The sequence below is a fragment of the Callithrix jacchus genome, chromosome 3 (genome assembly GCF_049354715.1).
Source record: "Callithrix jacchus isolate 240 chromosome 3, calJac240_pri, whole genome shotgun sequence".
Classification (NCBI taxonomy): domain Eukaryota; kingdom Metazoa; phylum Chordata; class Mammalia; order Primates; family Cebidae; genus Callithrix; species Callithrix jacchus.
Window position 1 is genome coordinate 184,999,594 of NC_133504.1, and position 25,856 is coordinate 185,025,449.

Below are 25,856 nucleotides of genomic sequence, written 5' to 3' on the forward strand. Positions count from 1 at the left end.
CTCTGGTCCAAATAAAGATCTGTGCAGCAACAATTCCAACAGCTTAATATTGATCCTTCATGCCCACACCCAGTCAGTTTCCTCGGTGTTATCAGCATGGGAGGCATTGGGAAAACAATGCAAAGCTCCAAGGCGGGGAGTCTGCTTTATCAACCCAGAGCTTCCACATCACGATCAGCTGCGTGGCCGTGGGATCTGCCGCGTGGCCGTGGGAGATCCTACAACCCTTTTGAACCTCGGTGTCTTAGTCTATTAGGAGGGAAGAAAACCCTACTTCAAAAAGTTGTCAGAGAATATTTCCGCCTTTTGCATAGAAGTAGGAACAGGGACCAGGTTTATTCTCCCTCCTGAAACAAATAAAAACCAAGACAAAACATGTGAAAACTGGTTTTCAGATATTGGTCATCAGGCAGCGCAGGACCAGAATCCTTGAGAAAGAGAAAACAAACACGGCTGCAATGGCCCAGCCTATTGCTTGGAGACCTTTTCCTGAGACCAGTGCAGGGAGGTTATCTTAGTAAGTTTTATCCTGCTGCAACTGAATACCTGAGACTGGATGGTTTGTAAACAAGAGAGATTTACTTCTTACAGCTCGGAGGTCTGGGAAGTCTAAGATTAGGTGGCCTCTATCTTGTGAGGGTCTTTGTGCTGGGTCATCCCATGGCAGAAGGCAGGAGGGGAAGGAGGATGAAAGAGAGCCAGAGATCAAACTCTTTTATAATCAGCACTAATCTATTCTTTTTTTTCTTTTTTTTTTTTTTTTTTTTTGAGACCCAAGTGTCACTTTTGTTGCTCAGGCTTGGAGTCCAATGGCACGATCTCAGCTCATGCAACTTCCACTTCCTGGGTCCAAGCAATTCTCCTGCATCAGCCTCCCAAGTAGCTGGGATTACAGGCATGTGCCATCATGCCCCGATGATTTGGTATTTTTAGTAGAGATAAGGTTTCACCATGTTGGTCAGGTTGGTCTCAAACTCCTGACCTCAGGTGATCCAATCACCTTGGCCTCCCAAAGTGCTGGGATTGCAGGCATGAGCCACTGCACCTGGCCACTAATCCATTCTTAAGAGTGGAGGCTTCACAATCCAAACACCTCCCATTAGGCCCCATCTCCCAATACTGTTGCATTAGGGATTAGGTTTCCAGCACATGTGTTCTGGGCAGCACATTCCAGCTACAGGAGAGGTGGAAGCTAGGCAGCACTTGATCATCTCCATGAGCTGAGGAGGTGGAAATGGGAGTACAGGGAGTGTGAGATGGCTAAAATTTATGCAGAGTACCAGAGGTGGGAATAGCACAGAAAGAGCTGCACGGGCTGCCTCTTGAGTCTTCATCTGATCCTGTGGTACTAATTAGCACTGACATGTAAGGAAGCTACCCTCCTCCGAAGAATTAGAGAAAGCATCCCTAGAGTGCAGACGGGCCAGGAATATAGCGTTTTCACCAGCCACAGTGGATAAACCTCATAGTTAGAAGGATGTCAGAGTACTCCACAAGGTATTTATAGTCTTAAAAGTGGGCAAAATTGGCCCTAGACTAAAGGCTGCCTTGATAGGATCTAACAAAGATTAAAAACAAGGCTTGAAAGGAACAAATGGCTCCCAAGTTATTTAACCATGTTGCAAAAAAAAAAAAAAAAAAATCTCAAGAATACTTAAAGAATATAAACATGTCTAGCACACAAGAAAATATATATCATAATATGTGGTATAAAAGAAGCAATGGCATGCAGAGAAACAGTAAAATAAAATCCATGATGAGAGCATCAGTCAATAGAAACAGAACAAAAAAATGACACAGACGACAGCGCTAACACACACGGACCCTAAAACAGTTATTAGAACTACATAACTACGTCTACGAAAGTAGAGGGAAAAAACTGAGCATATTAAGACATAGAAGGTGTAAAAGAACCAAACCTCTAATAGTGAAAATTACAATATCTGAGAGTTTTAAAAAATAAAGCGTTTTATGAGATTAACAGCAGATTAGAAACTGCAGAGAGAAAAGATAAGTGAATTTGAAGACCTAGTGATAAGAGCTATTCAAAAATAAAATACAAATGAGAGAAAAACTGATAAAAATAGGATAGAATATAATTGAGCTGTGGCATGGTTTCTAGTATTGCAGTCCACAGAGGAGAAGAGAGACAGGAAGGATAGAAACAATACTGGAAGAATTAAGAGCTATTTGGAAAATAATTTCCAAATTTGATGAAAACTTTAATCCACAGAGTGAGTGAAACCCCTGCCAAAAAATGAAGAAAACATCATCAAGGTACACTATAATTAAATTGCTTAAAAACAATGATAAAGAGAAAATCTCAAAAGTTCCCTGTAAAAAAATACATTACATATAGAAAAACAACGATAACAATAACCACAGATCTCTCATTGTAATCAATATGTAAGCCAGAAAGAAGTGGAGCAAAATATTTAAAGAACTGAAAGAAAAAAAATTGTGAATAAAAATTTTATGCCAGCAAAAAGATTTTTATAAAGAAAGGGGAAATAAAAAGAGAGAGGTGAAAAGGACATATAAAAAGTAAAAGCAGCAGAGCAATATTACGAGAAGTATTAAAGGAAAGTATTCAGGCAAAGTGACACGAGACGGGATGAAAACCTGGATCAACACAAAGAAAAACGAGAACAACAGAAATGGCAACTATGTTGGTAACAGAAAGAGTTTCTTTTCTTATTTCTGACCACTTTGAAATGAAATTGGCAGTTTATATTGGTTTATAACCTGTAGAGGACGAATATGTAACAATAACAGCACAAAGAGGAGGAGGTGGTTCGTTCTTTTTTTTTTTTTTTTTTTTTTTTTTTTGAGACGGAGTCTTGCTCTTGTTGCCCAGGCTGGATGGAGTGCAATGGCATGATCTCGGCTCACCGCAACCTCTGCCTCCTGGGTTCAGGCAATTCTCCTGCCTCAGCCTCCTGAGTAGCTGGGATTACAGGCACGCGCCACCATGCCCAGCTAATTTTTCTGTATTTTTAGTAGAGACGGGGTTTCACCATGTTGACCAGGAAGGTCTCAATCTCTTAACCTCATGATCCACCCGCCTCGGCCTCCCAAAGTGCTGGGATTACAGGCTTGAGCCACCATTGTTCTTATACTATAATGTGAAGTGATGTAATATTACTTGAAGGAAAACCATGATAGGTTAAAAATGTATACTATCAACCCCAATGCATCAAAACAGATGCATTCTAGAGAAGACAAATTTCTAGAGAAACATAACATTCACCTTTTGCCGAAGGGCCAAGGCAATTCAATAAGGAAAAGATAATCTTTCAACAAATGATGCTGTAATGATTTGGATAGCCAGATGCAAGAAAATGGACCCTGACATTTACCTGAAAGCATGTGCACAAACTAACCTAAGCTATGTCATGAATCTAAAATGTAAGAGCTGAAACTGTAAAACTTCAATCATAGTGATCTTTCATTGGGCAAGAAACTTCCAACTATAAACGAAAAGCATCAAATTGTATTTTTTCAAAATCTAAAGGTTTTGCTTTGCAGAAGACACTCAAATGAAAAGGCAAGCCACAAATTGGGCAAAGTTTTTTGTGAAACATTTCCAGAAAAGGACTCATATCTAGAATATGTAAAGAATTCTTATAACTCAGTGAGAAAAGCAAACTAATTTTTAAATGGACCAAAGACTTAAATGAGATAAGTGGATGGCAAACATTGATGTTAAAAAATGCCCAAGAAACATGGCTGACGATGTAGAGCAGCAACAAACTACCCACACTGCACAGGAGCTCCCGGATCTTATCAGACTCAGCCCAGATAAGCAAATGTATGTGAAAATGAGAAATGACTGAGAGCTTCAAGGCAGATCACATGCTTATGATCAACATTTAAATATGATCTTGGGAGGTGCGGAAGAAACTGTGACTACTATAGAAATTAATGAAGAAACATAGAAAGAGATCTATAAATCAACAAAATGGAATATTCCAGTGCTCCTTGTCTGGAGAGATGGTGCTTCCTGGTTGTCCCTCCACTGAGAGTTGGCTGAAACAAAGCATTTGTCCCGTATGGAAAACAGGAGACTTTGTACCGTGGTCTCTCTAAATGTACAAGACATTCAAAAGAGAAACCTGCATACATTTCGACATTAGGAAATAATTCCAGGGATTCTTCCACTCCTGAAACAGGAGTGGGATTTGCAGATAACTCACAACTTCTTAAGCTAAATGGTATTTTCGATTTTCTCAAGCTCTTCCAATAAATATGACCACCAAGATGCAGAACTCCTTTTCAGGACTCGTTAGGCTCCATTATTCTCACAGATATTTTTCTGATTTTTTTTCCTTTAAATTAAAATTGGTATTTCCTCATAAAAACAAAACAAACAATAACAACAACAAAATGATGCCCAACATCATGAATCGTTAGGGAATTAAAACCATAAGGAGGCCGGGCAAGGTGGCTCAGGCCTGTCATTCTAGAGCTTTGGGATGCTGGAGTCAGAGGATCACTTGTGGCCAGGAGTTTGAGACCAGCCTGGGCAACATTTTTTTTTTTTAAATTAGTTGGACATGGTGATTAATGCCCGTAGTCTGAGCTACTTCTGAGGCTGAGGTGGGAGAATCACTTGAGCCCAGGAGTTAGAGGCTGCAGTGAACTAAGATGGAGCCGCTGCACTCCAGCGCAGTGGACAGAGTAAGACTCCGTCTCAAATAATAAAATAAAATAAAACACAATGAAACTACCAGGAGATACCACTACCCACGCATGCTAAAATTAAAAAGGCTGACTAGCCAAGTATCAGAGAAAATGTAGAATGACTAGAGCTGTGATATACTGCTGGTAGGAACATGGAACGTTACTGTCTCTTTGGAAAGCAGTTTGGTAGTTTCTCAAAAATTTACACTCATATCCCCAAGTGACCCACCCTTCTACTACTAGGTGTTTAGCCAAGAGAGATGCAAGCACACAGAGCTGCACACAAATGCTAGGCACACGTTGAACAGCTATATTTGCAATAGCCCCAAACTAGAAACCTATCCAAATGTCCATCAACAGGTGAATGGCAAACTGGCTGTGGTATATCTATACAATGGAATACTACCCAGGAGAAAGTAATGAACAGTGGTACACGCACACCATGGACAGGTCTCAAATTATATGTGGAGTGGAAGGAGCCAGACTAAAAAATGTACATATTGTAACGGTTCCATTTACATAAAATTCTAGAATATCTGTCATAAGAAACAGAAGATTAGTGGCTGGCTGGAGTACCCAGTGGGGAAAGCAGGAAGGGATTATAAAGATGCCCCAGAGAACTTTGGGAGATGATGATTTTTATGTTAACTAATTCACTATGATGATTGATTGATTTGTTGGTCATATGCACATGCTAACATTTTATTAAATTGCATACTTAAAATATATGTAGTTTATTGGAGGTCAATGATACCTCAACAAACATGGGATTTTTTTAAATAAAAAAGGTAGAAAGAGAAATTGAAATACTAGACAAGAAGGAGGTAACAGCCTGAGTTCTGCATTCCAGATATGCATTCTTCCAAGGAAGATGAAAATGGTTCAAAAGGAAAATGAGTTTATAAGAAGAGAGCCAATGAGATTAGGCATGTAAATGCTTTTCCTGTGGCAAGCCTTGTTCTTGGAGGTTTTCCTGAGCTCACTCACTGAAAGTTCTCAGCAACCACCTGGGGTAGGGACTGTACTGTCCTCATTTTATCGATGAGGACACAGGCACAGAGAAGTGAAGGAACTTGCCCAAGGTCACACAGCTAGAAAGAGGTTGAGTCTGGAAGATGAACCCTAGCAGTTTGGCTCAGTGGCCTGGGCTTCTCTTCCTAAGAGAGAGGAACACACACAGAACTGCACGCAAATATTGGGAACATGTTGAGCAGCTGTATTTGCAATAACCCCGAGCTAGAACCCATCCAAATGTCCATCAACAGGTAAACGGCAAACTGGCTGTGGTATATCTATGTAATGGAATATGCAAGGGACAGAAGGGAGTCCAGGAAGCGGAAAACAGTTGCAGTTCTGTTCACAGTCCTAATGCCAGGCTCTCTGGGAAGCTCTGTGGTTCTTGCCTCCCATGGGAGCTGTAGTCCATGTTCCTTCTTTCTCTTCCCCAGCCTCCACCCATTACCACTGCACCCCTTTGGAACATCCTGGAGTTCCAGGACCTTCAAGGCAGTTTTGTGCCGCCATCCCTGCTTATGACCCTCCTCCGATACGCATGGCCTGTTTTGCCAGCCAAGCCAGCACCTCACCTCAGGCTCAGCTCACCTGTGAAGTCTTGACTGACTCAAGTCCCCATCCCCTAGCAGAATTGGCCCTGTCCTCCTCTGCTCCCATCCATTGCCTCGTGGAGACTTTGAACCCAGCCGTAGTTCAAGGGGAGGAGATCCTGGCTATGGAGGATGCAGGGTTCTAGGAATGTCATCAAAAAGTCACAGTAAATAATGTGGGACAGGGGTGGCTGATCAGGGCTTAGTTTGCAAATAAAACTTAAAATTGTGAGTCAGGCTGGGTGTGGTGGATTATGCCTGTAATCCCCGCACTTTGGGAAGCTGAGTTGTGGGGATGATTTGAGGTCAGCAGTTCAAGACCAGCTTGACCAACATGGTGAAACCCCATCTGTACTAAAAATACAAAAAAATTTAGCCAGGCATGGTGGCAGGCACCTGTAGTTCCAGCTACTCAGGAGGCTGAGGCAGGAGAATCCTTTGAACTTGGAAGCAGAGGTTGCAGTGAGTCAAGATCACGCCATTGCACTCTAGCCTGGGTGACAGAGTGAGACTCCATCTCAGAAAATAAACAAATAAATAAAATAACATTGTGAAACAGTCTATTTTACATTTCACAACATTTAGTCCTATGACGTCAATGGTCTGGCTCCTGGGGCCAGTCACGATGAGATGAGAGTTGATCCTGCTGGAGATCCTGACAAATTGTAGGGCACCAGGACACGTCAAGCCACGGGCATCATGCTTCACGGCATTCGAGGAGTTCGTCCATGCCCCCAGGAGCCTCTCTCAAGTTTGGATACTGAAATCACTCCCCCAGAAGTGCCTGTGCTGTCCTCACTGAGTGGATCTGCTCTTCATCAAGAGTTAATCTGAGAACTCTGCTCTGTTCTCAGAGTTAATCCCACCACATTGTCCTGTGTCTCCAGTTTTGCTTGTGGCAGAAGAGAGTCTTGAAAAACATAGTGGCATGTGGAATAATGGTCCCAAAGGCGTCCACGTCCTAATTCTTGGAGTCTTTGAGTGTGTCACCTTTTACGATAAAGGGGACTTTGTGGATGTGATGAAGTAAAGGACCTTGAGATGGGGAAGCTCTCCTGGACCATCTGGGTGAGCCCAAAGTCATCTCGAGGGTCCTCGTAAGAGGGAAGCAAGAGGGTCAAAGTCACAGAAAGTAGATGTGATGAAGGAACCAGAGGTTGGAGTGATGCATTTTGAGCATGGCAGAAAGGGCCATGACCCCACGTAGCACAGGAGGTCCCTGGGAGAAGGAGAGGCAAGGAAATGAATTCGCCCCTAGGAGGAAGGCCGTCTTGCCCATACCTTGACTTTAGCCTCAGGGAGACCCACTTCTGATTTCTGATTTCCGGAACTGTAAGGCGCTCGCTTTGTGTTCTTCCAGTCGTTAAGTTCGTGGTCATTTGTCACAGCAGCAGTAGGAAGCAAATTCAACCACTTTTATCCACTTCAAGGAAATCGTGCATCTTTGAAAACTTTGTAATTTGCTTTGCAGTCATAGTGGGAGCTGGATGCACAGTTGATGTTTTGGGTCTGCCCCTCCAATCATCCCACCCATGCGCTCACTCCCCTGTGGATGTCACCCAGCCAAGTCTTCCCTGGGAACTGCCCTCTGTAGAACATAGCACCCTCACCCAAGGTTATGCCCCTCTGCACTGGGGCAGCCCACATCAAATGAACAGTCAATACCAGAGTACAGAGCCTGGCCTTGATTTGGACAATTTCAGGCTACTCCCAGCTCCAGAGCTCCATGCAGTGGTCAGTGGTGGCTGCATCACAGTTCAGCTTCTCCCCTGTCCAAGGTGCTCCTCTCCCTCCCTCCTGGGCATTGCTGCCCAGAGCACTCTCCAGGAATTTCCTGGGTGCAAATCAGCTCTCAGACATGTTTTTTGGGATACTCCTCATAAGACAGCAAACATTTAGATTGCTGGGAAGTCAGATGGCCTCAGACTGGTCTGCCTTGAGCAGAGACACAATTTGTGGTTTTAACAAGATAATTGCCAGAGGTGAGCAGAGAGGGCCGTTTGCTGGGGATGACAGCATATGCAGACCATTCACTTGTGAATCTCTTTCTGTTTCGAAGACCTGTTTCCCTTTTCCTCACAGTACGTGACAAGACTTCGACAATGAACCACATGTAAAGAGACAGTGTAAACTTGTCTTTCTGTGTCTGCACATCCCCTCCAGACAATCCCAGCCCAGCAGCCTGCTGGATACCACTACGTGACCCTCATCAATGCCAAACAAACCAGAGAACCATCCTGATGAACCCTGATCCCTCGCCCCAAATCATGACATAGAATAAAGTGTTTTGTGCCACTAAGTTTGGGGCTGTTTGTTAATGCAGCAGTGGATACCTGGAACCCTGGTGCCTTGCCTTTGGACAGTCATTTGGAGAGGTGACATCATATTAAGTGATTAGCAAGTACCACTGCAGGAATTAGTGGGGCTGGGAGAGCACCTCCAGATCGGAAGGCCAAAAAGAAAAATTTTGAGACTACTAAATGCCAAGCTTCATGCAAGGGCTTCCACCTCTGCTGTCTCCAAGTCTTACAATCCTTGGGTGAGGTGGGAAGGCCTCTCCCCAATCTACAGAAAGGCAGGTGAAGGCCTGGAGAAAGGTAAGGTGACTTGCTCAAAGTCACACCACTAGTTCCTGGCATTCAATTAATTACTAATTAATTAATTCAACAAGTATCTCGTGAGTGTCTGCTATACAGCAAGCTCCATTCGAGTTCCCAGGGAAGCATCAGCTGCATGTGGGAGAGAGAGAGGGCTGCAGGTGCAAGTCGGGTGGTCAGAGTGGGCTTCTCCAGGAGGGAACAGTTAGGCCAGTGTGGAAGGGACTAAGGGTGGGAACCTGTGGTCTGGGGAAGCTTCCCCTGCAGCTCTGGGGCTCAGGTCTACAGCCTGCAGGGCATACACACTCCTGAGCTTTCTAGTATAGAAACCTGCACCCCCTTCAGTTGTGCTGGGCACTGCCTGGGCCCTCCATCTGAGGAAGGGCGGGGCAGGCAACGTGGCACCAGATAATGATGCCTCTGGGTCGCCCACACAGGCCGCACCAGCTGCAAGGGCCATCCGGTGGCTCCAAGTTAATTGCTCCAGAGCACGAGGGGCAGTATAATTTGGATCAAAGGGCCCCTCTCTTGAAGTCTTAATTGTGGAACTTCACGCTGCCCTGGGGCTAGCTGAGCCACAGCAGCACGGCCTCTGGGGTGGTACCTCTGGTCTCAGCTTTGCCACTTGCTGCTGTGTGTTGTTAACCTTTCCTGGCCTCAGTTTCTTTGCCTATAAAATGGAAGCGAAAAACTTCCCACTACCCCGTACCATGGGTGAGGATGAAATCAGAAAGTTGGTATGCAAATAATGCCACAAATCTGGTTTGAATCTTAAGTCCTACTTACACTGGACAAATTGCTGTGTTTGAACTCACCCTGGTTATTGATCCATCCATCCATCCATCCATCCATCCATCCATCCATCCATCCATTCTGCATTGCCTCTGTGCCCATGTCATGCCAGACATGGCTTCTGGGGTTGCAGAGGTGACCAAGACACTGTCACTGGCCTCTAAGAGCTGACTGTCCAGAGAGGAGACAGACAAGGGTTGAGTAGAGAACCACAGTCCTGCTGGGGAGGAAGGCTCTGGGCGGGGCTTTGAAGCTTACACAGAAGTCTGCCCTTTTATGGCAAGACATCCAAGCGGAGAAAACTGCAGGCGCAGGGAGGCAAGGCATAAAGCTGTGTGTCAGTAGGGAACGCTCACCGGGCAGTGGGGGCAGTGGAAGCAGGGGCTTTACAGGGGAGCAGGGGAGTCTGGACTTGAGGAGACCCGCAGAAGGGTTTTAAGCAAGGGAGCGATATGATCAGCTTTATCCGAGGGAGGGATCTCTTGCAGCCATGTGCAGGCCAAAGAGTGAGAGGCTGGAGGCAGAGATCAGGAAGGAGACAGACAGTTGCAATGGCTTGAATGAGACTTCATTCATCCAGTCCGTGAATACTTTTTGAACACCTACTGTAAGCCAAACACTGGGCAGGCTCTGGGAAAACGTGAGACGGCACTTGCACTCTAAAGGGGAAGTAGATAAATGTGAATATGGCAGGAAGTGTCAGACGCTGACAAGAGCGTCAAAGAAAACTCATCAGACGGAAGGGTCCCTGGGGTAGGCAGGCCCTGGTTATCCCTGCTCTGTGCCTTCTGCTTCCTGTTTCCGGACTTCAGGGGCTGAAAAGCTAAAAACTACATTTCCCAGATTTCCTTGCAACTCTGGATCCAAGACAAATTGGGTTCCACCAAATAGATGCATCTGGAGCCCTGGAAAGCACAAGCAGGGTGGGGCCTTCTTTCCAGTGCTGAGGGCTCCTTTTTGCTGGCAGACAGGGCATGTTTCTGCAGCGATCCGGTGGAGCGTGCTTCCTGCATGTTTCTAGCGGGTGAGGGGCAGTTTTAGCAGTGGTTGCAACCTCCTGATTTCCTCTCCCTGATCCCTGACCACAGCCACAGCTGTGGTTCTTTTCCTTCGAGATCTAACCTCCTATATAAAGGGTGCAAAAGTGGATTCTTGATGAGTTTTTTACGTGTATCCATGTAACCGCCCCAACGTCTTGCTGTAAAACATTTCCATCTGCCCAGTGCCCTGGGCCTCCTAAGCTCCACAGTGGAAGCTGTGGCCTTCTGGTTCCCCATCTTTCCTTGGTGGAAGCCTCAGTAGCCACCCTGGCCAGTCACTCCCAGGAGCATCAGCCTCCAGCTCCTCTTTAGCCTTCCCAAGAAGTCAGCAAGCACCTCATCCCCTGTTTCAATCGTCTCTGAGAAAACAGAAGGGAAGGGGTCTTAGGAGTTGGTGTTGCCGGATACAGCACACAGAGGTTTGGGCTGATGACCCCCTAATAAGCTGTGCTGTTCTGGGTAGGCAGGAGGTAGAGACAGGGGAATGGGGGCATTTGGTGATGCACAGAACACAGGAGGTAGAATCACAGCTGCTCCCCATGCAGTTTCCTTGGCCAGAAATGCCCTCCCCACTACACCTTGCGGGTAGGAGAGTGGGTGCCACCTTCAAAGTTCAGAGGCCACCTCTGACACACCAGGTAGATGGATTAGCAGCTCTGCACGCTTCCAGAGGCCACCTCCGGCCCACCAGGTAGATGGATCAGCACCTCTGCACCTGTGGATCTGGGCCGAGCAGCACTTTGTTGTATATAATTGTTATTGTGCCTTGTATACAATTCCATCTTTAGGACAGTGCATTCTGGCAGGAACAAAGGGCAGGGAAGCTGTTCTTTCTTTGTGTTCCATTGTTCACCACCATGCCTGGAGTATCAGTCATCTCAGCTTGACCATGAGTTACAGGTTCTCAGGGACTTTGTATCTTAGTCATCTGGGCCCCTGGGGACCAGCACAGGTCTCATTCTTCTCCATTGCCAGAGAGAATATCAGGAACCATGTGGCCCAGACAGAGTGGCAACCTCTATTACTCAGAGCTATGGGCACTGCAAGGAAGCAGAGCGAAGAGCAGGATCTCAGAGGGTCCACATGGCCCGTGCTGCTTCCCAGGGCTGTCTTCTACATGCTCCAGGCTTTCCTGTGCATGACCCAGGTGTGGGGTGTCAGGAGGGGTAGGGCTGGGCTGGCATCAGCTTGGCCATGCAGCGGGTACTCACTGACAGTGAGTGTTTATGTTCCTGGGAGTCAGATGGCCTTGGTTCGAATCCCACCTCTGCTACCTGCAGCTTCAGGGCCTCATGTGAATTTCTCAACCTCCTGTGTTTCTGTTTTCTCATTTTTGAAATGGGGCCAGCTACTCATAGGGTTTGTCACAGGCCTGGTTCCTTGGGAAACAAATTCTGTGATTCATGCACCCAAGATTTTAGTGGTGCATCTGAAGGAACAAGGGAAGCAGTACTCAACAGCGTAGCAGCGGTGACAAGAGTCAGGAGGGGCCAGTCCGCAGATAGAGTGGATCCAGCTTCTTGGGATTGACTTCGGGCCGCTCCTCCTTCCTGCCTTGGCCAAGAGGGCTCTTTAGTTGAAGACAAACGTGGCAGGGGACTCAGGAGCGAGCCTCCGCCACCAACACTTCCTGCAACACAGAGCTGTGTCCCTCCTGAACTGTCATCTGCTATAGCCAGATGTCTTATCTTGCTGTGAGAATCTGCAGTTACTGTTTCTCTGTGTTGCTGAGCCCAGCAGTCACAGCTCTTCTGGCGAGAAACGTTATTCTATTTGTGGGGAGCTGCATTCAGAATAGGTGGTGCAACCGCAGGCTAAGCAGCTCCATAGGCGAGGCGGGGCAAGAGGCAGAGATCATGGGTGAAAACAATCTGTTCCCAAATTCTGGATGGGGCGCTAACTGCAAACAAGCAGAGCCCATGGGTGTGATGCGTCCCAGGAGGCAATGCCAAGGACAGAGGAGGGTGGCTGGGACTGTCTTGACGCTGTCCATGTTTCCCAAATAATTAAGTTGTGCACCATGCAATTCCCCACTTAAGACAACAACAACAGCTAACTTTCCCGGTGGAACAGAAACTGTAACTCAGCACTTCTTGGCAGCCAGTGGTTTCCAGAATTTCATGCAGGTTAAAAATAAAAACGCAAAGCATTATGATAATCCCTTCTGTTCTCACAGCTCTTTCCACTTTGCCAAGTATTCTCCCAGCCATCTCGCCCCACAGATCCCCACCACAATGTTTTCAGGCTGGGGGTTTTATTCCTAACCATAGATGAGAAAACGAAGGCACCCAAGGCCACAGAAAGGAAAGCAAGATCCCCCAGACTCAGCCCAGGCCCGTTCGGCTCCACATGGAGCAAACTTCCACTCTGCTACTTGTCTTCTTGTTCATGTATCAGGTGAGACTGGGAAAAATACTACACATCACATCACTAATGTGTTCAAAGCCAACTGGTGGTCCCAGTAGGGTTGGAATTGGTGTCCTTGTCCTTCTAGCCTAAACCTGGGGGACTTTTTTCTGTCTAAGTCTTACTTGCTGCTACCTGTCAGGGTCCACAGGGAAATAATATTTTCAGGTATTTAATAATGAGACTGTTTAAGGGCTGCACAGTATTTTCAAGGGGATGAGTGTGGAACTCCTCGGCTGCAGCCACATTTGGGGGCGGGTTCCAAAAACTCAGGGGACAGAGCCCCCATCCTGGAGGAGGGAGGGAAGGGGGCCTGTGAGCTCCATGGGGGAGACTGGATCCTCTTATCACTAACCCGACCATGTGGCCTGGGAGATTGGACCAAGGTCACAGTCTCACAGACAGCTGGGCTCAGGACAGCTGGGTGTTGAACTAATGAAGGGCTTACCAGGATTCAGTTCTCCAGGAATGGCAGCTCAGGGAAAGGTCTTTCCTCCAGGCCAAACCCAGCAGAGGATGTTACCTGTGGCCTGTGGCCATCACCACCAGGCAGTCGTGGAGGCCCCGGTCTGACCGCCTCTGCGCAGAGCTGTCAGCCATCTCACAGTCTGCTCCACCACTTGCTAGCTGTAACTGTGTCACCGTGGACCTGTTACTCAATGACTCTGAGCCCCATGTTCTAATCTGTAGGAAGAGACTGGATGCCTGAGGTTGTTAATATGTGAATGCAAGATATACCCAGAGTGTGCTCACAAAGTAATCTTCTGAGAAAGAAATGCCATGAAGGGAAATGGTGGCATGAGGGCATGGAGCTGAGCCACACACAAACACCATAGCATATAACCCCTGTTGCCTCTTCCAGGAGGTGCCCCCAGACTGGTGCTACCCTCGGTCTGGGATGAGAATCTCCTTTGGACTCCTACATTCCTCATACCTCTATCATAGCGTGTATGAGCCCACATCTTCTGGATCCCTTGTTGGCCGTTCCTCAAGGCTGTGAGCTCTCTGAGAACAGAAACCTTGTCTTTTTCTCCCCTATGACCTCAGATCTAGCACATAGGAGGTGCTATAGGCAATGTTTGTATGCCCTCAACATTCATCTGCTGAAATCGTTGTCACCAAAGGAGATGGGGCCTTTGGGATTGGGTCACAAGGGTGGAGCCCTTATGAAGGGGATTAGTGCCCTTATAAAAGAGAACCCAGAGAGGTCCCTCCCTTTTCTGCCGTGTGAGGTTACAGCAAGAACGGCCATCGTGAACCAGGAAGTGGGTCCTCACCAGACACCAAATCTGCAGGCACCTTGATCTTGGACTTCCCAGCCTCCAGAGCTGTAAAAAATAAATTTTTGTTGCATGAGCTGCTCATGTTATGGTGTTTTGTGTATAGTAACCTAAACTGAGCAAGACATAAGGCCTATTCCTCATCAAATAGTTGTTGAGTGAATGAATAAATAAATGAACGAATGAATGCATCCTTCAGCAATGCTGTGAGGCAGATGGAATAGACAGTATTGACCCATTTGTAGAAATGGGTTTCTTCTTTCCTCAGAAGGAACAGATTCTGAGAGTAGAAGTGACTCACCCAAGGACACAGCAGCAAGTCTGTAGTTGACCTTGCAGTAGAAAGTTTCAAGGGTTTTGTAGGATGATAAATCCTGGTCTTGTCTTATGTCTAGCTGTCTTCTAAGAGCATTGCCCTGACCCTAGAGAATTCCTCCTGCTCTGCAAAAAGCCAGTGGAGGCCCAGAGGCCTGAAATAGGCCAGGGGAGCAAGAAAGAGCTGTTTCTCACTCAGAAAATAATGGCACCCAAATCCCTGTTCACCTTATTTAATGCTCCAAATTTTCTGAGAGGCCTAATTGAACATTCCTCCGTGGAACCCTCTGGGTGGAACAATTAACCGGCCTCTTAGCAGCGAGTAGCTCCCTGGGCAGGCCCCAGATTTATGTCTCCTGGGGAGCCAGCCTATTAGCTGTGGCCATAAATCTCGGGGCCCTAGCTGGCAAGGTGGATTTTAATAAAATCATAGGGGACGGAGCCAGGCTGGGGAAGCAGATTTCTGGGGGGAGAGCCAACATTTGCCTGTAATTAATCGGGACGCCTTTGAGCTCTGGGGAAATGCCCAGGATTTTAATGGAAATTCAGGCGCTGAAAGCAGTGACCAGTTGGCAGCCACGTCAGTGTCCCAGCTGGGATTGGAGAGGCAAGGAACCTGGGGGAGCTGGGGCCACCCCTGCCAAGGGGTCTTGACACGGGGTGTTATTCAGTGGACACTGGTCCGATTCTCCTGGCTGTTTAACTATGAGAATACTTCCATACTCATTGGTAAGTTGTTTCCTCAGCCCCCTACCGGCCTCCCACTATCTAGGGACCCTTCCACAGGAATCCCTGGGCCTCCTCATAATCCCGAAACAAAAGGGCAGATGCCTGGCCCAGCAAGGGCCTTCCTGACCCTTCAGGCTTCTTGGTCAGTGCTCAGGGCCTTCCTTTGAACTTGGCTATCCTCTTAGCCAGGGCTGCACTCTGAAGGTGACCTAGATGCCCATCCTGGTGACCATCTTTTCATCTCTATTCTCTCTACATTCTCCTGCTCATCTCTATCTCCAGTTCACACCCCTCTCTTGAGCTGCAGATGCATATCCTCAACCACTTATTTGACGTTTCCTCTGGACATCATGGTAGTCACCTCTCCAACATATCCAGAACCAAACAGCTGCTCCCAAACTTGTCCCTCCCTCCTCCCTGGGCCCTCCATCCAACCTTAGTAAACTCTGCCACCTTTGGTTCATTTGTATTCTTGGATGCCTCCCTCTGTTTCCACATCCCTCAACAAGTCTTGCCAGCTCTTCCCTCAAAGCCCACGTCACCTCCTTCCCCAGTTCCTTCCGGGCCCCAGCCACCATCTGATGCTGCCTGGACGACTGCCCTCATTGCCCTCGCCTATGTTGTGTCCTTGCTTCCATTCTTGCCTCCCTTTCTCCTCCTCACGGCAGACCAGGAGAGCTCAAATGCCACTCCCAAGAAAGACCTCCCCAACCATGCTAGTGTCGCGATAATGAGCACTGAGGCTTCCTGGGCGCCTGTCCCTGTCCAAGGTGCTTTGCGTGTTCTTCGTTCAACCCTCTGGACAACCCTGTGACAGCATGTGCTATTGTCATCCCCATTTTCCAAATGAGGTACAGAGACGTTAAATGATTTGCTTGAGGACACACTAATGGTTGATTTCAAAGACTGTGCCACTCTCCAAGGACACCTCCCCAGCCCAGCCTCCTCCTTCCCCAGCTCTTGTCCCAAATGTCCCCTGTCTGCTGTTTATTTCCCTTTAAACACACCTACCTCTCTGTTCTCTGACCCCCAATGCCTGCAGTCTCCTGGAAGTGGGACCTTCACTCTTGTTCACCAGCTCCTGGCTGGCACACAGTGGGTGAGTTATAAAGATATGTTAACTTGAACCCATTTTGTTGTCAGTTGATAGTAGACGGGAAACTATTTTGGAAACCACATAGTCCTCACATGGGTCCGAGATTAGCCAAAAGGTTTTTCCTCTTTGGGAAAGCATCAGCTGTCATGCCTTATGGAGCAAGTCCCTGGAATCCCACCATGGAACTGGACATAGTCTCTTTTAACTTCTCATTATGGGAGGCAGGGGAGAAAGAGGCATGCTGTCAAGGGTAAGAGTGGGGATTTGCTGAGAGGATAGATCCTGTGTTAAGTGTTTACATCTCTCAAAAAAGTGACAGAGAAAGGGAGGGAGGGAGAGAAAAAAATGAAGAAAGGGAGGGAGGTAAGGAAGAAAAGAAGAATAGAAAGAAGGAAGGAAAAGAGAGAAAGAAAGAAGGGAAGGAAGGAGAGAGTGAGAGAGAAAGTCAGAAAACTTCCTAAGAGTTGGAAGGGACCTCAGAAATCATGTAATCATTACTTCATCTAACTATATTGTAAAAATCACTGAACCTGAGACCCTGGAGAGTGAGTGATTTGCCTGGGGTCATGTAAGTTCCTGGTCAAACTAAGACTACCTAGGAGCCAGCTCTCCTGCCTCAAAATGCAGGGTACCTTGTATGTAGCAAAGTGTTCTTTCTATACTCACACAACACTAAAATTTACATCTGTTTTTTTTTTCTAACCCTAGAGAGCTAGTTAAGTGTATCTGGATAAACTAGGCCATGATCTGGGGAAGGTGTTTCAGAGAGAGGCAGGTGGAAACTGTAACCAAGACAAGTCTCAAATCCACATAGCACAGGCCACAGCCTGGATGGTGGAACTTCAGGATCATGGTAGCGATTTTCCTCCAGCTGAAAACATTTCCTTGGTGTTTATTGTATCCTCACAATTCTTTATCCAGAACAAGGCCTTTTATTCCACAAAATTTGATCTGTTTATTTGTAAACGTCCTTGGTAGGCAAAAAAAAATCCCTGAAGAGTCACACTGGGCTTAAATGCCTATTGCAAGGTGTCTTCTTGGGAATAGCTCATGACAGAAATCGCAGAGAGGCAGTGGAGAGACGGGGGGCACAGGGAAGTGAGCACAGAGTTCAGGATGAAAAATGAGAATATATAAGGCAAATGCCATGAGTTTACAATTAAGAAGCCCTTGTTCTAACGCGCATACCTAAAAATCAGTCATAAAGAGGCAGCAGAAAGTGGTTATTCAGCAGAAAAGCCTGAGGTTGGAGTTCGAAGTGAACAATGAAGCAGTGATTTACACAACGCCAGGAGGACAATAAAGTGATTTTTATAAAAACTTTAATTATGTAGACATTTTTGACAAATAATAATTGCTCATTGCTGTTTAAAAACAAAAACAAAACAAAAGAATCACAACCAATAAATGACCCCTGTTTGTGTAACAGCTTGGTTTATAGAGTATATCCAGCAGACCCAAACCCAGTATACAGTGTACAGATTCCAGACTTAAATCTCCAGAGGGCAAATGAGACATCTCAAGCATCTGGGGTCTTCTGTGCCTAGGAACTGGGAGCACCAGGCAAGTGATTATGGCAAGCAAATCACACCCTGCAGAGAAGAGCTTTTACTAAAGTCTAATAGAAAATTCTCCCAAGAATCTCTTGTTGTTCTTTCACCATTCCTATTCAACCTAGTATTGGAAGTTCTGGCCAAGGTAGTCAGTCAAGAGAAAGAAATAAAGGGTATTTGAATAGCAACAGAGGAAATCAAGTTGTCTCTGTTTGCAGACAACATGATTTTATATTTAGAAAACTCCATTATCACAGCCCAAAAACTTCTTAAATTGACAAGCAATTTCAGCAAAGTCTCAGGATACAAAATTTTGTGTGCAAAAATCACAATCATTCCTTTACACCGACAATAGACATGCAGAGAGCCAAATCATGAATGAATTCCCATTTACAATCACTACAGAGAGAATAAAACACCTAGGAATAGAGCTAACAAGTGATGTGAAGGACCTCCTCAAGGAGAAGTACAAACCACCACTCAAGGAAATCAGAGAGGACACACAAACATATGGAAAAACATTCCATCCTCATGGATAGAAATAATCAATATCATGAAAATGGCCATACTCCCCAAAGTAATTTATAGATTCAATACTATTCTCATCAAACTACCATTGACACTCTTCACAGAATTAGAAAAAAAACTATTTAAAATTTCATGTGGAATCAAAGAAAACCCAGTATAGCCAAGACAATCCTAAGCAAAAAGGAAAAAGCTGGAGGCATCATTCTATCTGACCTCAAACTATACTACAAGGCTACGGTAACCAAAACAGCTTGGTACTGGTACCAAAATAGACATATAGGCCAATGGAGCAGAAAAAAAACCTCAGAAATAACACTACACATCTACAACCATCTGATCTTTAACAAACCTGACAAAAACAAGCGCTGAGGAAAGGATCTTCTATTTAGTAAATGGAGCTGGGAAAAGTGACTAGTCATATACAGAAAACTGAAACTGGACCCCTTCCTTACCCCTTTTACAAAAATTAACTCAAGATGGATTAAAGACTTAAAAGTAAAACCCCAAACCATAAAAACTCTAGAAGAAAAAGTAGGCAATACTATTCAGTATTGAATAGCCATGGGCAAGGACTTCATGATGAAAATGCCAAAAGTAATTGCAACAAAAGTCAAAATTGACAAATGGGATCTAATTAATCTAAAAAGCTTCTGCACAGCAGAAGAAACTATCATCAGAGTGAATGGGCAATAATTTACAGAATGGGAGAAAACTTTTGCAATCTACCCATCTGATAAAAAACTAATATCCAGAATTTACAAGGGACTTAGACAAATTTGCTGGAAAAAAAAAAAAAACGACTCCATCAAAAGTGGGCAAAGGGTATGAAGAGACACTTCTCAAAAAAAGACGTTTACATGGCCGACAAACATGAAAAAAAGCTCAACATCATTGATTCTTAGAGAAATGCAAATCCAAACCACAATGAGATAACATCTCACTCCAGTCAGAATGAGGATTATTAAAAAGTCAGAAACAATAGATGCTGGTGAGGCTGTAGAGAAATAGAAATGTTGGTGACAATGTAAATTAATTCAACTATTGTGGAAGGTAGTGGGGCAATTCCCCAAGAACCTAGAACCAGAAATACTGTTTGTCCCAGAAATCAAATTACTGGGTATATACCCAAAGGAATAGAAATTATTCTACTATAAAGACACATGCACATATATGTTTATTGCAACACACATATGTAATAGCAAAGTCATGGAACCAACTCAAATCCCCATCAATGATAGACTGGATAAAGAAAATGTGGTATATATACATCATGGAATACTATGAAGCCATAAAAAGGAATGGGATAATGTACTTTGCAGGGACACAGATGAAGCTGGAAGCCATAATTCTCAGCAAACTAACACAGGAACAGAAAACCAAACATCACATGTTCTCACTCATAGTGGGAGTTGAACATTGAGAACACATGGACACAGAGAGGGGAACAACACCCATCAGGGCCTATTGGGAGGTGGGGGTGAGGGGCTGGAACTTAGAAGATGGGTCAATAGGTACAGCAAGCCACCATGGCAAGTGTATGCCTATGTAACAAACCTGCACGCTCTGCACATGTATCCTGTTTTTGTTTTTTAGAAGAAATAAAGGGAAAAAAGAATCTCTTGTTGAGCCCCTCAGCTGCAAGACTGAAAATCCCTAGAGATGAGCTGGATAAATTTGCCTTTCCATCTGGGCTTACCCCCTTGACCCCAGTTTCCCCATCTGTAAGATGGAAGCAAAGTTTGCTACCTCTAGGTTTACTTATGAAGATAAAATTGTTGGGGAATAGAAGATGTTTCATGTGTCTTTCTGATGGGTGCAGAGGTGGAGCACACTGATGTTGGTCTGATCTCCATCCCACTGTTGACTCCATCTTGCTTGGAAACAGAAGGTCTGATGGGTAAAAGGCCTTTCAACTTAGAGACAGAGAAATGCCTTTTATATGTCTGTGTATGGAGTCTTAAGAAGACAATTCAGTCTGAGCAGTTAGGAACATTCAGATGTCTCTAAGCCAAAGAGGAGCAGGGATTTAGGTAGGGTGGCAGGTATGAGAAGACAATCATTTTCAAAGCAATTCTGAATTCCTTGGGGTTCCAAAAGATCCTGCCCATGCCCAGCGTCCTGACAGATCATCTGTGGTAGCCAGACACTCTCAGCTTTGCATATGAAGAAACTGAGACCCAAATAGGATGAGCAGTTTTCCTGAGGCCATCTGGGCAGGCCAAAGTATATTAGTGCAAGTGTGTTGCTATAAAGAAATACCTGAGACTGGGTAATTTATAAAGAAAAGAGATTTACGTGGGTCACAGTTCTGCATGCTGTATATGAAGCATAGTGCGAGCATCTGCTTCTGGTGAGGGCCTCAGGAAGTTTCCAGTCATGGCACAAGGTGAAGGGGAGCCAGCATGTCACATGGCAAGAGAGCGAGCAAGAGAGAGATGCAAGGTTCTTATAAACAACCAGCTCTCACATTAACTAATAGAGTGAGAACTCATTACCATGGTGCTATGATTTGGCTCTGTGTGCCCACTCAAATCTCATCTTGAATTGTAGTTTCCATAATCCCCATGTGTTGTGGGAGGGATCTGGTGGAAGGTGATTGAATCAGGGGACAGTTACCCTCATGCTGCTCTCATGATAGTGAGTGAGTTCTCATAAGATCTGATGGTTTTATAAGGGGTTTTCCTCCCTTTTACTTGATACTTCTGGCCACTGCCATGTGAAGGACATGTTTGCTTCTCCTTCTGTCATGATTATAAGTTTCCTGAGGCCTCCCTAGCCATTCAAAACTGTGAGTCAATTAAACCTCTTTCCTTTATAAATTATCCAGTCTCGGGTATGTCTTTATAAGCAGTGTGAGAATGAACTAATACATAGGGAAGGCATTTGATGAGAGATCTACCCCCCATGACTGAAACACCTCCCACACTGGGAGTTACACTTCAGCATGAGATTTAGAGGGAACAAACATCCAAACAATATTACCAAGTATCCTGAAATTGCCAGGGACATGATAACCCTGCCATGGGATGGGGTTATAAATCAACTCTTGCTTTGGATTTGTCTTTGAGACCTCCTCTGATCCCTAGTGTTGCAGTTTAAATGTCACTTCTCAGAGAAACATCACTGACCTCTCCCAAGGAAACCCTTTCTATTGTCCTCTGGTGATGCCTTGCACACTTTCTGGAGGCTCCTCCATTAAAATATACTTTGCCCATGAAGCATCAGCCTCCCCTCTTTTGGTGCTCACCTGTGGTCATGGGGCCCTGCTAGAGTGTTGCTGAGCAAATGAATGCATGAATCTCATTGTTACACACCATATAGCCAGCAACAGAGTTGGACCAACTAGGTTGGTTGGTGCTATGTTTAGCCCACACTGGATGTGACACTCTTGTCTCCTTGTGTTCATTCTCTCGAATTCCTGTGAACGTGCCTGGCTTCTGCCCATCATTCTGAGAACCGGACCTTGTCTGACTCACCAGTTTCTCCTGCAACCCCTGGCATAGTTTCCTGCATACAGTAGGTGCTCATGGAAAGGTGGGTGCAAAATGATGAGGTGTAAATGAGACCTAGTTTTAAATCTTGACCTCTCCAAGTCTTTCCATCTCCTTCTTCTGCAAAATGGGGAACATATTCCTCAGGAATGTGCATGGATTACATAAGACGTTTTGATAGGGCTTAGCAGAGTGAAGGGTACATAGGAAGTTCTCAGCTGCATTAGTCCTCCCAGTACCCTACTGGGTAATTTGTCCTTAAACACAGTGCCCAGTGTCTCCCTGCACTACCCACGTCCCCTCAGCCTCCATCCTTCTGTGATGACTTCATGGCTTGCACCCTCCACCCCACCACAGCGATTACTCTCTGCCTCCAAAGGGATGGCCATGTTGACTATATCCAGGCCTTTGCTTACATGGAGACCCTTGCCTATAGTGTTCTCCTGAGTCTCCAATCGCTAATGACCTTCAACATTCAAATAATTCGGTCTCTAGGAAACCTCATATGCTGCTTCTACAGGCAGATTCAGCCACCCCCCAACAGTGGAGTGTGGGGACTGACCACCCCCGTAGGTGAATCTAGATATTCCCTCATTCACACCCCACTGACCTGTGCCTCCATTTGTCTGTGTGTCTGTCTGTCAAGGTCCATGTCTGCTTATTCACTGTGTCTCTAGATCTCAGCACAGGCTGGGCACATGAGTGGGCCTTAGGCAGTCTTTCAAAGATCCAAAAGACAGAGATAAGCCCATGAGCTGGTGTTCCAATCGATAAACCCGTAGATGAAACAGTTTCAGTAAAAGGCAGCGACACCTCACCTCCCCAAGTTTGCCAACTTAGGTCCCTACTGGAGTCTTTTTCCTCCTCAAACCCAGCAGAAGCCCCCACACCATCAGCAACGAAGAATCAAGCCTTTACCAGCTGTGGGGCTGCATAAGAGTAAAGCGGCATAATTATATCCTAATAATTGTTTTGCAGCATAGGATTTATAATTACTAAATGTGTGATAACTGCTCCTTAAATGCCCATGCTCTTTAAAAAACCTAATTTATAATTTAAAAAGCTGACACTTCTTGGAGTGCTTTATTTTATCTTGTCGGGGGTAATGGAAGAGTAAGTTATTGAAAACCTTTATTTTTCATTAGCCTTAAATTCAACGACAATTAATGTGCCCAATTTGATTATAAACTGCACAAATTAAACAATAAAGAGCTGTCTAATGAGAAATTAATTATGAGGAAGGGAAGGGGAGCGGGGATGGATAAAAGCAATAACTTACAGCCCGTGGCAGCATGTGTCAGGTTTTAAAGGAGATGAAGGGCCCTCTCCTCAATGTGTGTCTTTGCTGATAGGACCCATCACAGATCAGTTGATCCAGAAACCATAACAGGCTAGTAATTGAAACTGCCAAAATCAATAGCGCTGACAGCCTTAATTAAATTAAATATGGCTGTGATGGGCTCCCAGGGCCTGCCGACGTCGGCGGGCCACTTGACCCTCCGGCTGAGCACGCTGATGGAGTGCAGCCACCGCGTGATGGATCTGACCCCAGGGGACAGTTGGGGACCGGGCTCCTGCAGACAGAGGCTCCGAAAGGAGTGAGGCGCCGCCCACCCCCTGCTGCCGGGACAGCCCAGTGGCTGAGAAAGACTCCGACTCGGAGCCAGGATGCCATCCTCCTCAAAATGTCAGCTCTGTTCTGTTGGGAGTCGGGAAGTCTGTGTCCTGTGGCACCTAATTTGGGAGTGCAGAGGAGCCCCATGCATTAGAGAAGGAGGGGGCAGGCCAGGAAAATGCAACGCACTGGGGGAATCGCTGCTAGACAAATGTGACAGTTTACCACGCCCGTTGATGAGAGGCATTCCTTTTTCACAACAGCCCTGGCAGGAGAAACTATTCAGATTGGCCGGCCTCACTTTCCTCTTCTGTAGAATGGGTACATGTGCTTAAAAAGTTGCAGGAGTTGGATACACAAAATGCACAGCCTGGATGCAGAGCCCCATGTGGTGTAAACGGCTGATGAAGGGATAATCGAGCGAATGAATGTGTTGCTGCCGCCGCCACTGCCATAAGCTGTCATCTCATTCTGCAGCAAACAAGCAGAGGCCCAGAGAGGGAATGTGAGTCATTCAGACTACACACTCAGAACCTGTGACCCAGATCCAGGGTCCTTTCTCCATCAACATGGTGCCGCCCAAGCACGAAGGCATGGAGCATGTTTAGTCTTGGCGGGTACTTTTCCCTCCATACAGAATCCTGCCCTGTGAGAAAAGTTATGGGGAGTTTGAACTCCATTTAACAGATAAGCAAAACTGAGCAGGAGGCAGCTTGTCCAAGTTCACTCTGTTGGCGAATGCCGGAGGCAGGGCCACAACCCAGCAACCCGATAGAATGAGGCCCCAGTGGAAGCCAAGACTGGTAGAGGGACCCCAGGCCCTTGGCTGGGAGGCCCAGGGAACCGCTCGGCACCAGAGCTGATAGAATCTGGGACCTAACCTCTTCCCCTAGAAGCCTAATTTTTTTAAAAAAGGTCTGTTGGCTAAGAAGACAAACTCTAAACCCAATAGCCGCTCTCGAATTTCGTGTCTGTGTGGTTGTTCCTATAATTCTTTTTCTCTGGCTGCCAAAACATCATCGGGTTAATTTTTTAAAAACACATGGAAAGATCTAGACACGCACTTTCCTTCCTACCTCTCCTGTAAATTTGAGTATTAGTACATGCGGTTGCTTAGATGCCTTGGAGCAGGTCACCCCAGCACAAGGTAGTGGAAAAAACTCTGCAGTTTTCACAGAAAGCCTTCTTTGGATTCAAATCCTGACTCCACTGTTTATTAGCTGTGTGACCCTGGGTATGTCACTCAACCTCTCTGCTTTCTTTCTCTTCATCTACCCATGGGGACAAGACCTGCTTTCCTCTGGGAACTGATGTGTTATTGAAGCAGTGATGCCCAAAAAAGGGCTTTGCAGATGAGAGAATCTGATGTGAGTGGCATCTCCTCTGTTCATGATCAGACACTGGTATTCCACTTACCTTAGCCACAGGTTGAGTGCAGGAAGAAAAAGTGTACATGATCACGTTCTGAGATATTGTTCTTTCCTCACAAAAAAGGAAATCAACCACTACAAAAAAAAAGCTGGCCTCACAAACATTGGTTTTCACCATAGGAAGCTGAACAAATAAATATCTTCACAGTTTGCTCGGCTGTCGGCAGGCTTGAGCTGACTTCTTAAATGACATGAAATAGGCGGCTCGAGTTCCCCATGTTTATGTCAGCACTAACAAACTGTCCCTTCATTACAGGCCTGCCGGAGATCAGAGGCCCAGATTATTGAAGGAGACGCCTTTGAGATGCCCAAGCGGTTGCTGTGACAACTCTGCTGGAGGGCGGGAGGCAGCGAGGGCGGGCGGTTGACTGTTGGCCGGGGACAGGCTCCAGGCGTGCCAGGCCAGAGTGGGGATAATCCCACCCCAGGCTGCTTAGCTCAGGGCTCTCTGCACACTAAGCACCTTAACTCGCTCTCCTGCTGCACCAGGCCTTGGTGAAGGCGGAATCTTAGAGAACAGCTGGTACACCAACAGGCCAAATGGTTTGATGACTGTTTCGTTAAAGCTGATGAAAGAGCAATGTGGATAATATTTCCTAACAATAATGGCCAGCAGTTAGTGCTCACTGTGAGACCCCTGCACAGCACCAAGAGCTCAGGTTTTACATTAGCACAACCTGTGTCGAATCCCTGGCCA

At 45.9% G+C, this 25,856-nt stretch overlaps 1 pseudogene; it reads left to right on the forward strand.

The window, feature by feature from the left end:
* The first annotated feature begins 3,725 nt into the window (after positions 1-3,725).
* Positions 3,726-4,033, forward strand: LOC108590993 (U6 snRNA-associated Sm-like protein LSm3 pseudogene; annotated as a pseudogene).
* Positions 4,034-25,856: the final 21,823 nt, after the last annotated feature.